We start from the raw sequence: 16,418 nt of genomic DNA, 5'->3' as shown, positions 1-16,418 counted from the left end.
ACACACATACACACACACACACACACACACCATTGTATGGTGAGGCACTAAAAATCATTCCGCCAGACTTGAAACAACTCCTAAGTCTGCAAAAAAGCAATGCCTATCCTGAGCAATCTCTAAAGCATACACCAGAAGCACGACAAAGCACCACACTTAAGCCTACACCCAATGGGGCCCTGAAAACAAAGCCCATAAGGCAAGCAAACAATTTACCCAGGACCCTTGTCATAGGGGACACCATTGTACAAACATATATGTGACCTGCTCACCAGACTGGACAAGGAGAAGATTGTGGTCAGTTGCTTATCTGGAGCTAGAATTTGTCAAGCTATGCATACAGTCAAGTCATTACACCACAGGTACCAGTATGATTCTTTCATAGTCCGTGTGGGCATAAATGACCTGAGATATATCTGTCTGGATTGTATGACTCTGTATCACTCAAGTGTGGGGTCATTTATTGCACTGTTGTGATTATTTGGTTGCTTGTGTATCTCTGCTACCTTTAAACTACAACAAAAAGAAAAAAAAAACAAAAAAATCTTGCTTTTTTCCCACTTTCTGAAAGTTAAGAAAGTCCAGTTACAGATTTTCTGTTCTGAACTGTTTGGAAGTTTCTAGAAGGCCAGTGCTTGCTTGGGCTAAAGGGAAGTCTCTGTGTTCACCAGTGGGAGTGGTTAACACTGAGCAGCCTGCCTGTCCCTGGAGGAGTGGTTACTACCTAGAAGCTGTAGTTTTATTGGCCATTTTGGGTCAATTCTAAACTCCTTGCTCTGTCTCTCTTAAAACCCGGCTGCCTCGTGGTTTTGGCATCTTTTCAGGCTTGCTAGTTGTTGCTGAAGCACCTACCAAGGGGAGAAAACGCTGAGAGAAGAAAAGGAGCCACTTTCATGATTTTAAGTATTTTCTTTTGATTTTTTGTTAAGTTTTGCTGTTTTGCCGCCTACCTTTTGGCATTTTCCGGCTTGCTAAAGTTTATATCTGTAACAGTAACAGTACTTGGAACACATCTAGAGCCTGTTTACTGCATTTCCTGTGTTGCACTTAATTTAAAATAGTTTTTTTCTCTAAAAACTGCATTTTACCTGATTTTGGCGTAGCACTCAAGTGTGGGGTCATTTATTGCACTGTTGTGATTATTTTGCTGCTTGTGTATCTCTGCTACCTTTAAACTACAACGAAAAGAAAAAAAAAATCTTGCTTTTTTCCCACTTTCTGAAAGTTAAGAAAGTTCAGTTACAGATTTGCTGTTCTGAATTGTTTGGAAGTTTCTAGAAGGCCAGTGTTGCTTGGGCTAAAGGGAAGTCTCTGTGTTCACCAGTGGGAGTGGTTAACACTGAGCAGCCTGCCTGTCCCTGGAGGAGTGGTTACTACCTAGAAGTTGTAGTTTTATTGGCCAATTTGGGTCAATTTTAAACTCCTTGATCTCTCCCTCTTATATCCCTACAACTCTCTTTTTCCGCGGTTTTGCGCACTGAGCAGCGTCGGGCAGCACCGCCTAAACAGGTTTAAACTATTCCAGGCTCCACAAAGTCTGCTCTTCACTTTTTCCCTTAGAACCGTTCAAACTCTCAAAGTAATCACTCTATTCTCTTTCTAAAGCCCTGCACTTGCTCAGCTCTTATAAGGAAACACTAACTAACTAAAGCACTACACCCTCCTTGACTTGTCATAAGTATTAGGCTCCCGATTGGTCCTTCCTGATCAAGTGAAAAATCATTTCCCTTCCCTAATCTGATCAGTAAAAAAACAGTTCCCTATACTAATCTGGTATGTCCAAGGGTCAGTTTCAAGGTTACTCTCCAGTCCAGCTGGTGAATCTGGGAATTTTGAGGCAATGTTACAATTGCCTTATGTACACAGACAACCCTCTCCTCCTTCCAACAAACTCTAATACATGTGAGAGATGCAGTTACACAGCCAAACTGGGGGCAGAGCTCTCTCAACCCAAGACTGGCACAGTCAGTCAGGAGGAAAAAAGTAACCACCCATACCACAAATCCAGTATCACACAGACCTATTGCATCTGCATACCCAACACATAAACACACAAAAACATACTCGGAGGCTCTAAATAAAAATCTGCCTAAACAGCAAAGACCTCCTACGCAGATATCCAAGCAACAGCCACCCCTCAACAATACCCACAAATCACATATCTCACAAAATCAGTGTGCCTCACAGTTACAGCCCTTAAGGCCAAACAACACACCATATACACTTGTTATAGGGGGCTCTATTGTCCGGCACACTGACGTCCCGCTCACCAGACTGAACAAGGAGAAGGTCACTTTAAGCTGCCTGTCGGGTGCCAGGATCCGCCACATAACGCAAGCACTCAGGTCACTCCAAAGCAAGTACAAGTATGACTCCGTCATTGTCCATGCTGGTGTGAATGACCTGAGACGTACCTCCCTGGACTACATGAAAGGAGACATAGAGGAGCTCTCTGACCATGTAGCCCAGGCTGGTATGACCCTGACCTTGAGTAGCATCTTGCCCTCACCAAGAATGATGCCACAGTATAAAGACAAAATGATCAGTTTCAGCAATTGGCTAAAGTATTGGTGTCATTCAAAGGGGATCCAGTGTCTGTCAGCCTGGGATGACATGCCCGACAAGCCACGTTGCTTCGCTAGGGACGGCTTGCACCTGTCACCCTTAGGCTTTCGTATACTGGCCAAGGCTCTTGCCACCCCCATAGTGCCTTTTTTAGGCAAGGCTCAAAGGACAAACCCACCTCCATAGACAACCCAAGGATAAAAAAACTAAAGGTAATGCTACTCAATGCCAGAAGTCTAAACCTCAAGATGCACGCACTCGAGGCTCTCCTCAGTATGGAGAAAATCAATGTCTGTGCAGTAACAGAAACCTGGTTCAAGGCTCCTGAGAGCACCCCAGCACTACCAGGTTATAATTCATACCATGCGTTTCAGCCCCAAAACTCGGACCGAAGCACAAAAGGAGGGGGGAGTATCTAAATTCATCAAAGATAACCTACACCTCCAGGTTAGTGGCACTGCACGAAGCATCGGAAACCATCCATGTGCAACTAACAGCGGGCAAAACTGCCTTTCAGCTTGTAGCCTGCTACAGAACACCCTCCCTACTACAGGAGCCCCACTTGGCATTCCTGAGAACACTGGAGAATATGAAGGTCTCTCCAAACACTATGTTATTGGGTGACTTCAACTACCCAAACATTGACTGGGAAAACTACTCAAACCCAAACACCCTCGCCCAACGGTTCCTTGAATTTATAATCTCTATAACGCGATGGAACAACTGGTCACCACTCCCACAAGAGAGAACAACATATTGGACCTGGTCATCAGCAACATGGGGACACCAGAGGTAAACCCCTCATCGGTAAGATCAGACCATAAACAAATTTCCCTGGAAATCCATATCCCATCCCCACCCCCAGCCAAGGAAATCGCTGTAAAGAATTTCTCAAAAGCCAACTTTGCACTTCTCAAGACTGAGGTGGAATCCTTCAAAGCCACAGGGCCAGAGGATAATACAGCCCAATCCCCAGAATCCTTTACAAATGCATTCTATGAGCACCTGCAGGAATGCATGGATCGTGCTATCCCAAATAAAACCAAGACTCACTCCTCCAAAAACAGGAGACCGGTCTGGTGGACCCCGACCATAAATAAGCTATACAACAGAAGGAGGAAGCTACTACATGACAGAGCAAAATCCCAAAAAGGGAAGGCATCTCTGATCAGTATTAGCAGGAAACTTCGATCCCTCATAAAATCATCAAAGGCCAGTTTCGAAAGAAAAATTGCCCTAGATACTAAATATAATCACAAGGCCTTCTTTAGTTATGTCAGGAACATGGGTGGAAACTCCCAGATATGCTCTGAATTGTTGCATAACGGTACAAAATATACCGAACCTACAGACATAGCCAACATCCTGGCAGACAGATTCAGCGCAAACATCTCCCCCCTTCCCCCCCAAAGGAGCAAATGTCTATCCCAACTGACTGTAACCTCCCTGACATCACAGATGCACAGGTGAAAGCTGCCGTCTCCATAGCAAAAAACACAGCATCTATGGGACCGGACTGTGTCTCAGGCTGTGTCTTACATGAGCTCCAAGAAGAACTGAACCCTCACATTAAGTCACTGTTCAAACTTAGCCTTACTATAGGATATGTACCCAAAGAATGGCGTACAGCTACAGTGGTCCCACTCCACAAAGGTGGTGCCACAACGGACCCCGGGAACTATCGCCCCATAAGCCTGACTAGTCTGGTCTGGAAAGCTATGGAGCGTATTAACATGGAACTCAAAAGACATTGGGGGCCTCCATACACTGGACCCTACCCAATTCGGCTTTGTTAAGGGCATATCTTGCCTCTTAAACCTAGTTGATTTCTTTGAAACAGTTACCAAAGCCATAGATGAGGGCAAGGTAGTCCACACAGCCTACCTGGACCTCGCAAAAGCCTTCGACACAATACCCCACTTGGGCATCATAAATAAGCTTACCAGCTTAAATATTAATCCCTATATCACAAGATGGGTTGCAAACTGGCTCAGAGATAGAACCCACATGGTCAGAATCGCAGGTGCCATGTCCGAATCCAAACCAGTTACAAGTGGCATCCCACAGGGCTCAGTTCTGGGACCTCTCTTGTTTGGTATATACTTCTCTGAGGTTCAGGCTAACACGGGGGGATTATGTCTGACAAAGTTCGCAGATGACTGCAAACTGGGGGCCATAATCGAATCTCCAGCTGACACAAGCATCCTCCAAAAGGGTCTCACAGAGACGGATGCTTGGTGCCAGAGCCACGGCTTCACGCTAAATGCTAAAAAGTGCATAGTCATCCCCTTTTGGAAAAACAAGGTGCCTACAAATTACCACATAGGTGGTAATCCATTAAGTACGGAAGAAGTAATTAGAGATTTGGGGACCAACGTAGATAGTAATCTCTCCTTTGATAATCATGTTGCCAAAGTGGTTCGAAAGACCTTCTATATAGCCCACCTTATCACGAAAGGGTTCGCGTCTAGATCAAGAGAGGTCATTGTGCCCCTCTACTCGTCACTCATCAGGCCCATAATTGAATACAATGCCCCTTTTGGGATGTACCTTACCCGACACCTGCAGTAACTGGAGAGACCCCAAAAGTACCTCACCAAGAGGATCATGGGCTACAAACAGATGTCCTATGCAGCTCGACTAAAGAAACTCCAGCTCTACTCAGTTGGTTACCGCCTACTCAGAGGCGATCTATGCCTGACGTACAAAGCCATGTCAAACCCAGAATTAATGGACATGGTCCACCTCAAAAACTCCAAGTCCCTTAGAGCTACACGCTCCAGGGACCTAAACCTCAGCACAGAAATAAATAGGACATGCTGGAGGGACAGATTCATTTCCCAGAGGCTCCCCTCACTCTGGAATAGAATCCCAATTCATGTTAGACCTAGCCCCTCGATGACCCTCTTCAAGCAAAATCTGGACGCGTGGATGGGAAATCGCAAATTCACCCCTGGGATCTCTTCTGTGTCCCTGCTAGACAGAGGCACAGTAAACTAATCTTAAAAGGGTACCTTCTGTGACCTACTTTACAGAGGCACAGTAGGCTAATCTAATAGGGAGGCGGAAGCCAAATACACTCTGGCTAGGCTTATAAATGCTTTAGGGCAGATAGCCTAGTATCTACCTATGAACCTATGACGAGAGACATTATTGACCTCTCTGAGTATGTGTCTAAGATCGGTATGCACTGTGCATTGGGCAGCATTCTACCTTCACCAAGGATGATGTCACAGTATGAACAAGTGGCTTAGTTTCTGGTGTTAGTCCACAGGGATTCAATATCTGTCAGCCTGGTAGGACATAGTCAACAGAGTACATTGTTTTGCCAAAAATGGCCTGCACCTGCCCCCCCCCCACCAAGCTTCTGGATTTTGGCTAAACGTTTATCTACCCTCATAGAGCCTTTTTTAAGTAATGCCAGACTGACATACCTACAGACATAGCAAATATAATGCAAAGGAACCTAAAGGTTTAACTGCTCAGTGCTAGGAGCCTTAACATGAAATTACACACCCTACAAGCTCAACTCGCACTGGAGAATATAGACATCTCTGATGTTAGAGTTGTGTTTTAATGACACAGAAAGTACCCTGGGAGTGTGAGACTACAGTGTTTTCCACACATTTAGACCATCAGCTGCACAGCCAGGGACTAAAGGTGTCTTAGTTTACATTAGCAACAAGTATTCCTCAAGGTTAGTTAAACAGGATGATACCTTGGAGTTCATCCATGTGGAAATCACTTTAGAGTCCTTTACCATATCTTAGCAAGCTCTAGGTCACCATTTATGTCTCAAGAATTCCACAACTCTTATCTAGACCTACTGGAGGCACTCTCCAGCCAACCAAACACTCTGTTCATGGGAGACTTTAACTACCCCTCTGTAGACTGGGAAAACCTATACAGCTTTTGATTTTCAGGCATAGCAGTTCATGGACTTTATTAACACAAATGCCCTTGATCTGTTAGTGCACACTTCATCCAGAGGTTCAAACATTCTGGACTTTGTTCTTACCAGTGTGGGGGAGTACTGCATCTTCCCATGTCACATCCTCAATGGTGAGTTCAGCTCACAAAGTTGTCTCATTAGAAATAAAAATCAACTTAGAAATCCCAGCAAAACATGTTACGTTTAGAAGCATTTCTAAAGTAAACTACATCCTGTTAGGGGACAGTTTGTCAAAATTCAGTTCCCTGCCCTAGCCAGAGTTCACAGCCTGTGCAAATTTATTCACAGAAAACACTGTATAAGCATGTAAGTGGCTGCTTAGAGGCAGACGTAAGCCCAAAACAAACCACATTGGTGGAATCCTTATCGTAAAAGGGTAACAAAAGGAGAAAAAGTCATGGCCAGAATCAAAAAAAGCAACTGTTATAATGACAAGAGCTCAATAATAAAACTGAACAGGAAACAGAGGACTAATTAAATCCAACAAGACCAATTACAAAGTCAAGGTAGCTTCTCATGAGGCTTTCCACTGCTATATTCAAAACCTGAAAGGTAACATGAAACAGTGTGCAGAATAAATGGTACCACCTTCACTGAGCAGAGTGACAAAGTCAGTCTGCTGGCCGTCATATTCAGCTCAAACTTTATCCCCACTCCCCGCCACCCCTTGTGAAATCTGTACCAGCATAGTCTCCCAACTATCAGCAGGGAGCAGCTCATAGTGGTTCTCACTAAGGCTAAAAACACAGCCTCAGTGGAGTCTGACAGTATCCCAGGCTGCCTCTTAAATAGCCTGAAACATAACCTATCAAGAGCATTTGAGACACTTTTCAACTACAGCCTTGAAATAGGCTACATACCAAGTAAATGGAGGACAGCAGTGGTTATCCCCAGTCACAAGGGTGGACCTTCAGCCTACTCCAGAAACTACAGACCCATTTTTTAGACTAGTGTAATATGTGAAGCCATGGAACAAATTTTCATGGAAATGATCAACAAAGACTTCGGCACCCTACACACTCTGGACCCATGCTAGTCTGGTTTTGTAAAAGGAAGATCATGCCTATTTAATCTAGTAGACTTCTTTGAGAGGGTAACTACGGCAGTGGATGAAGGGAAAACTTTTGCATCCCACCTACCTAAACCTGGCTAAGGCATTCGATGTAATACTCCACTCGGGTATTGTGGAACAACTCACTGAACCTGGCATAAATCCCTAAACAACTCACTGGATTGTCAGTTGACTCACAGATAGGACCCAAGTAGTTAGGATCATTGAGACCACTTCCACCAAGAGGCAGGTCACCAGTGGAGTACCACAAGGTTCCATGCTGGGCCCACTCCTGTTTGGCATCTACTTTACGATCAAGGCTAATGACAAGGGCCTCTGCCTCACCAAGTTCACAGACAAATGCAAATTGGGAGCTATCATAAATTCTCCTCTTTACACTAACATTGTGCAGCAGGGTCTAAAACAGAGAGATGGCTGGTGCCAAAGCCACGAATTAAAACTCAATGTAAAGATGTGCATTATAGTTCCTTTTGGGAAAAGTCTACCCAGGCAGATTACTCCATTGATAAGACAGCCCTAAGAGTTCACCCAGTAGTTAGAGATCTAGGAACATATGTAGACAGTAATCTGGCCTTTGACCAGCATGTAGCCAAGGAAGTAAGAAAATGATTGTATGTCACCCATCTTTCAAGTAAGGGCGTGGCATCCAGGTCCACGGAAGTTATAGTACCACTCTGCTCATCCCTAATCATACCCATCGTTGAGTACATTGCCCCTTCAGCATATATCTGACTAGGCATATGCAACAGCCTGAAAGCCCACAGAGGTTCCTCACCAAGAGAATCCAGGGTATTAACACACTATCCTGTACAGATTGCCTTAGAGCCCTGTCTCTATACCCAGTCTCCTACAGAGTAACACCAGAAACATTATATCCAGGGATTTGAACTTAGCTTGCAACATAAATAGAACATGCTGGAGAGACAGATTTGTGATTCAAAATATCCCCACTGTCTGGAATAGGCTCCCATAAATGTGAAGCAGAGTCCATCCGTAACCCTCCTCTCCAGGCTGGCCCCCATGTCTCTTACAGACAGAAGCCAACAATAAAGTTTCCGTAACTAACATACCGCCCCACATAACTTTTCAGCAGCCTTCAGACAAGCATATCCCCCAATTAAGATGCAGATGTTACAAGGGGACACAACTGGGTTGCATGGTGTGGCTAGGCTTATAAAGGCCCTGGTGGTCATAACCCTAGTATATACCTATGAATCTATAAAAGGGATATATATCTTCAAAAGGAAAAAGATTCATCAGTCTGACGTGAAATCTTTGGCTTATTCCTTACAGATCCATTTGCCTACAGGATGTTAGAGGATGAAGACACACTTTCTCTTGACTCCTTTAAAGAAATTGTCTTTTGGTGACACTATTTAAAAGATGATACTGCATTTCCACTGGGAAGGGAAGCAACTCTCTGAAGGACAAAAGAGATATTATGAAATGTTAAATATGGGTGTTCTTAAGCCTTTAGTTATCCTTCCTGTGCTGGATGCTTTACAGGATACTTGTCTGCTTGCTTGCAGCTAAATTACAGCCACCTGCTACAGAGAAACCTGATAGATTTTAAAAAGTACCAGATTCTCATAAAGTTCTATATAAAAATCCTTCCCTGCTGTGATTTCTATTAAATCTGACAAAGCAAGTAAACCTCTCAACACAAAAAGCTCTAGCAAGCGAGAGGTGAAGGGACAGCTGTACTGGGCACAAGCTGTTGGAGGCACAATTGTTGCTGAGAAGTAGTCATAATGAGTTCCTCTAATGAAAAGCATTAATTTAAACAGCTGCAGTCACGCTTACAGTTGCTTAAATGAATGACAGTTGAGGTTTCTTTGGGTGTATCAAGGAGTCATTTGCTATTGTTTAGCAAACTTTTTTGCAACAGTTTAGCACAGAATTATTGTGCAGCCAGTGTAGCTACATCATAGATCCTAGCTCCCTACTTTGGCTTAAGTTGTTCTTTATTCATAACATTACGGGATTTAAGGAATTAAAAAAATGCAGTGCCTAACTTTTAAGTCCACCAGGTTCAGTATACATGGCCCATCTTTGACAACACCAAACTTGGTTAGGTTCAGTATATGATTTCCTATGCCAGCATTAATCATTTCCATAATTCTTTCCATGGATTTGCATGTGGGACTAGTCAGACTAATGAGTCTGTAGTTCTTGGGATCCATTGGTGGTCTGCCCTTGTGCAAATTAATGACCATTGCAGTCTTCCATTCGCATAGCATGAAGCCTGTGCAGAGGCTATGATTGAATAGTGACTCCACTGGCCCTAATAGATCATTTTTGGGCTATTAAGTAGGCATCCTGGGATATTATCGAAGCTGTATTATTGGCCTTAGAGAGCTCATCTAAGACCTGCTCTTTACTTTTAGCTGGAGGGTTTATGCTAGATGGTATTTTGGGGGGTGACTGGAGGTGAGGTAAAACTGGAGCCAGAAGAGTTTCTAATATCTCCCCGCTCCGTAAATGTGGCTCCATTTTCCTACAGTTTAGCACACTGTTATGTGCTGCTGTAGAGGTTTTGGACATAGCAAAAGAAGGCCTTATGGTTGTCCTTGCCCTGGGATGCTGTCTTTACTTTAAAAGTTGCTTTATTGGACTTAATTAGCCTTCTTAATTTTCTGTTTAGTTTGATGAGAGAGTTTTTATATTTTTTGGTGTTATACTTCCTAAGTTTAGCTTTATCGTTTCTCTTTTGTTGTACTACCTGTTTAATTTTGGATTCCACCATGGTGGCTTGTATTTTGAGTTAGTTTTGGGCTTATGTCTGGTAGGTACAGCAGCCTCTAACATGTTTGCATAGGCTGCTGTGTCATCTAGGTTTGGAGGGGCTTGAAATGTTGATTGGTTATCACCTATTATATCCTAGTAAAAGGTAGTTAGTTTATCTTGGAGTAGTTTCTTTGTGTTACGAGGTTTGTTGGGGTTACAGAATTTATTCTTATTCCAAAGGAGATTGCTTTGTAGTCTGACCTTACCACCTGGGGGGTGTCATTCTCACATATTTGTGAGCACCAGGTTCAATATGTTTGTTCCTGTACTAGGTGTATGTACTAACTGGTCCAGGATGTTTGTATTTGTGAAGTCCAATAATCTATGTGTCTGTAAGTTTGGGATAATGGAGTCCCAGTTTACAGAGGATAATTAAAGTCCCCCATGAGTATGGTATATGGTTGAATGGTGATTGTGTCCAGTAGGTCTATGTATGAGCTATGGTTCATAGTTTGGTAAGTACTTAGCTAGCTGCCCTTGTAGGCCATTTTAAGTCTAGACAGTTTCCCTTCAGAGGTGAGAATCAAACCTTTTTCTTTGTGTCTGTGAGGTTAACACCTTAACCATTATGCTAACACCAGCCCCGTAAATTGCACCTCCCCAGTTGCTTTAGACAGCTAATGAATACAGAGAGGCCTTGATATGGTTTGAACTTATGACGTCTGGTTTACTAGACAAGTCCTCTAACCCCTGAGGTACAAGGCCAGAATTTATTCTTATTTCGAAGGAGAGTGCTTTGTGGTCTGACCTTACCAGAGTGACAAGACATTGGGGGAGGGGGTTCAGTGTTCTCATGGAACATAGAGGGTGACTTATAGCTTACTAGAATATATGGGATTTTGTCTGTGGTGCTCTGGACATGGAGCAATTCCAGTGGGTCATCTTGTTAACCAACTTAGAGATGGGTCTTGATGTAGACTGAGATACCTCTACCTTTATTCCCTGTCTGTTCACTTGCTGGTCTTAATGTGTAGAAGACACTGAAGCCTTGCACTGCTAGAGTACTCTGTGTAGCCTAAACCATGTCTTGGTAATTACAAGGATGTCTGCATTCTCCAAGATGTGAAGAGCTTACAGGGAGTGGAGCTTTTTGTTTAGACTCCTGGCATTGATCAGTAACACCTTTAGATTTCCTTTGGGTAGATTTTGTTATATTGTAAGCTTTGTCAGTTTGACATTGCCTAAAAAAGGCTCCATGGGGAGGTTCATAGGTTGGTACTAGGCTATCGGCTCTAGGGCCTGTACAAGCCTAATCGTAACATTTCCCTGGCTATTTCGTCCCACAATATTTACTTCCCTGGACCCATGTCTAGCAGGCGACTGAGGTGATCCCTGGGGTGAATTTCTTATCTCCCATCCAATCATAAAGGTTCCTTTTGAAGGGGGCCAAAGAGGTGCTCTGCTTGACATGTATGGGCAGTCTATTCCATAGTCTGGGGAGTCTCTGGGTCAAGAACCTATCCCTCCAGCATGTTTTGCTCATTGTGATGACATGGTTTAGATCCCTGAAGCGTGTGGCTCTGAGGATTGGGATTTCTTTAAGTGTAGCATGTCCAACAGCTCTGGGTTTGACATGGCCTTGTATGTTAAGCAGAGATCACCTCTGAGTAGATGATATGCAACAGAGTATAGCTGGAGTTTTTTTAGACGGTCAGCATAGGGCATCTACTTTATTCCTGTGGAGGGAGGAAAATGCTTTCACCAATTTTTGAAAGCCTACATGGGACAGATGCATACCATCCTTGGCAAAACAATGTGGTTTGATAGCTGCGTCCTTCTACGCTGACAAATATTGTGTCCCCTAGAATGAAACCAAAAACTAAGCCAATTATTAAAGTTAATCATCATCTGTTTGTATTGTGGGATCATCCTTTGTGAAGGTAGATTTAATGCGTCTCAATGCTAGACACATAACAGCCTGTGAGACATAGTCCAATAGCTCTATAATGTGTCTCTTCTTATAGTCTAGGGAGGTACATCTCAGGTCATTCTCACTTATATGGACTATGACTGAGTCATACCTGTCATGCAGTGATTTTAAGTGCATGTGTAACCTGTTGGATCCTGGCCCCTGAAAGGCAACTGACTGTTATTTTCTCCTTGTTCAGCCTGATGAGTGGAGCATCGGTATATCTTACAATAAAGCCTTTATGACTAGAGTCTTTGGTTGTGTATAAGCTTGATTTATGGGCTTGGTAATTGCAGTGCTTTCAGGTTTGCTCAGGATAATTTTTGGCAGGTAGATTGTCAGAGAGATCTTGTGGTTTGGGAAGATTGCATTTAAGTGCTTTAGCATAAGTAGGTCTATGTTTGGGGGTGTACTATGTTTGGTTAGTGTAATGTGTTTGTTTCTGTCAACCAGATTGTCATTATGAATGTTTGTATGCAAGAGCTTGTCTCCAGAGACATTGTGTATATACATCTCTTGCATAACTATATTTGTTTCTCTGAGGAATCAATACTTGTCAGTGAACATCAGGTTGTGGAGAAATTGAGAGAGTACATCTCCATGATGTCAGGTCCTGCATTTGGACAGCTACAAGAGTCTAGTGCATGAGTAATTAATATCGGGTGTACTAAGGGTGCTTTTATGGCTAGAGACTAGACTAGAGTAAGGTATGTAATACTAAATTCACTGGGTAGTGCATCTCAAAGTGCAAACTAGCTGATGTGTGCTACTTAATGTGCAAAGTAGTTGCTCTATACTCACTGAGTCACTGATACAATTTCAGAGGTGGTTTTATAAGGAAAATTTGTTTTCTAGGTGTATGTGTCTGAACAGGGTAGTACTAACCATTGCTGCAATATGAGTTATGGCGCGCAAACACGCCAGATTTATACAGGTACTTACATCACAGCAAACTGGCTTCTAAGCCCTCTGGCCAATAAAATGGCAACTCTTACTGCTTTCTTATTTGTTTCCCAATTCATATATACCAAACGACCACCTACTGCAAATAGATAGACTATCCCAGTCCTGTTAATGTGAAACACAAAAAAGATTGCTTGAGAGTTTAATGCTACCAGAAAACAACCTTAACAAACTACATGGACAAGGCCATTTCAACTGTTACGGACTTTCAACATGCAAAATCAACAAATAAAGCAAAAGTAAAGCAGTTAAAACTCTAAAACAGTTAACTGAAGTGCAGAGCAGTAAAATTAATCACTTATCTGCCAAGAATGGAGCAGGATTAATTCAGGAGCCTCTTAGTGTGAGTTGAGGGCACAAAGCAGATGAGAGCTCTAGGAAAATGAACAGAAGACTATTTGTATTAAAGGAAGTTTACTCGAGCAATACTGGTTTGCTGGGTAGGCACTCAGTATTATGGATCTGTGGTAAACAATGTGTAGGAAAAGTACCTAAATAGATTATACAACAGACAATAGGATGAAAGAAGGGAGGGATGGACTTTGGAAGTCAGATTGCCATAAGGGGCAGAAGCCAGAAGCACTGCCTTTTAAAACCACAACAGGAAAAGGGTGGGTGAGTTGGGGAAAATTTCAGGCTGCAAGAAGCAGAATAGTTAGAGAAGGATCCAGTGAAATAAAGCCAATATTAGAGCTCTGGTCATATGATATTGAGCTTCATGTCAGTGATCCCAGGTAGGTTAGGATTTCAGAAACTTTAGTTTAATGTCGAAGTGGGGTCTAGGGCAGACGTAAGGACCAGGAGAAAACAGTAGCAAAGTAAACAGGAAGGCACTGGAATGCAACTTTTAGAAGTTAAAGGAGATGCAAAGCATAAGACTGTAGCAGCAAAACTGCAATATAAATAGCCATAAAAGCAATGAAGCACCAATCCTGGAGAATAATTTACAGTATTGCCACTACTGCAGTTCTACCACAGTCTAAGACACCGCACTATGCAGAAGTTTACCAGTAACATTGTTTATGGAAAAATGCACTAATAAATGACTAAATGAGGCTCTTATTTGGCAGCAGTTCACAGTTCTGCCAGACATGTGAATGACATTACAAGATTAAGATCCCAGACAGGAGTCAAAATATAAACTGCTAACTTTTACAAGTAATTAAACTTATGGAGAGAGAAGGGCAGTAGAAATGATTAGAGGATCTTGCAGTAATTCGCAATCTTCCCACAACTGCAAATGAGTCTACACGACTAGGGTCCCAGAACAAAATAAAAAAACAACATAAACACATACCGTATTTGGCTAAAACATGTAAAAAGGAATGCTACACAAAATTATCACCACGCAGGTCACTGTAAGTGCAGTAGTTTAAAATATTTAAGCAGAATTTAAATAAATGCCTTTTTCTTCCCCTTTTTAATGAAATGGTCATTTGTCACAGTTCTGGGCTTTCCATGTTTCAGAGTCTTGGTATAAAAGACTCTAGGTGACATAACTATGTGCTGAATATAGCAGACTAGCTAAAGAGGGATTCAATCAAAACCAAATGTGGAGCTTTAGACCTATGATAACTTTGAGCTACAACTCAATGACCTCAGGCAGGTTAGACTTTCAGAAATTTTAGCTTAATGACTCAACGGAGGCTGAAGCAGATGCAAAGAACAGGAGAAAAACGAGTGGTAAAATAAACAGAAAGGCACTGGAATGCAACTTTAAGCAGGTAAATGATAAGCAGAATATAAGACTCTAGTGTCAAAGCTGAAATATAAACAGCTTTAAAAACACTGAAGGACCAATCCCAGAGCAGAATATACAGTACTGCCACTAATGCAATCCTACCAAGTCTAAGACACCAGACTATGCAGGCATTTACTAGTAACACTGTTTATAGAAAAATGCAGTAATAAATAACTACTATCAGACTTGAGCCTTGTTTTAATTCATATTTCTGTCACAAATGCAAGTGGAACTACAAGCTACAACCTTTACAAGTAATTTTTGTTTATTTTATTTAATATTTGTTTACCAGGAAAGTCTGACTTTGAACAAAGCCAATTTTCAGGGGAGGCATGGGAAGAAATGCTTCAAACGGGTGTCTTTGTAAAGTGGGAGGAAACCGGAGCACCCGGAGGAAACACACACAGACGCAGGGTGGACCTGAAGACTCCACACAGAAGGGACCCCGGCCAAGAATCTAACTGGAGAACCTCTTGCTGTGAGCCAACAACGCAACCGCTGCACCACTGTGCCTTCCTAATTCTACTTATGGAGATAGAAATCCAGTATAATGTTTAAACAATGCTAAGATCTTGCAGTAATTCACAAACTTCCAATTATGTCTATAATTTCACTAAGTTCCAAAAACCTTTGAGTTATAGAGGATGCGGTATCTATAGTTTGGCATGTCTTGGTTATCTCTTTACCTTTATTGTACAATGGAACAATAGAATAATGTTAACATGCAGTGCTTATTTCTTTAATTTAAGCATTTTTGCAAAAGAAATGTACAAGAAGACTAATATTAATTTGCATTATGCATGGGACTATTGGGTACCTAACTAGGTCCTGTTAAGGTAACTTCCAAGGTATATATTATTGTTACAGATACATAGTTCAGCACTGCAGCAGACCACTTATTATTGACTCATAATATTTATGGATTCACTATGTTATAAAAAGTTGTGGTATTCTTTTTAGCATACACTACAGAATTTGCCTTAAGGTGTATTAGTTCAAATGTATTATAAAAAAGAATATGAGAACTGAAAGGGTATGCAACAATACTCAGTAGACTATATTTCATTCAATGGCTGGATGCCTTACTATATCATTCTTGATTCACTTTAGCATCTTGCAGATAAGAATGTGATACTATTTGAGAATTCTGATTCACTGTTACAGTGACTCTCCAAGAGAAAGATGGTGTTTTTGTATATGTTTACCACATTGGATAGTCTATGAGTGGTCAGTGTACCAGTAAAGCTACCCTTCCACCACTCCCCTTTTATTATACAGGGGAAAAAAATTGCCACCCCCCATTTATTTTTACAATTAAGAACTTCTGTATAACACTACAGTGGTTAGTAAAAATTCCCTTTATTATGCTGCTTTAGGTTAATTGTCATAAAACATGACCATTTTTGTCATGTAGTCTTATTTTATTGTG

At 42.1% G+C, this 16,418-nt stretch overlaps 1 protein-coding gene across 1 annotated transcript in view; it reads left to right on the top strand.

Moving 5' to 3' along the window:
* DNAAF9 (dynein axonemal assembly factor 9) overlaps positions 1–16,418 on the top strand; it is a 2,711,795-nt gene that overhangs the window by 1,654,459 nt on the left and 1,040,918 nt on the right. The gene's annotated exons all lie outside the window — the stretch shown is intronic.

The sequence above is a fragment of the Protopterus annectens genome, chromosome 2.part2 (genome assembly GCF_019279795.1).
Source record: "Protopterus annectens isolate FY-2018-M chromosome 2.part2, PAN1.0, whole genome shotgun sequence".
NCBI lineage: Eukaryota > Metazoa > Chordata > Ceratodontiformes > Protopteridae > Protopterus > Protopterus annectens.
This window is presented reverse-complemented; position numbering and strand designations above follow the sequence as displayed.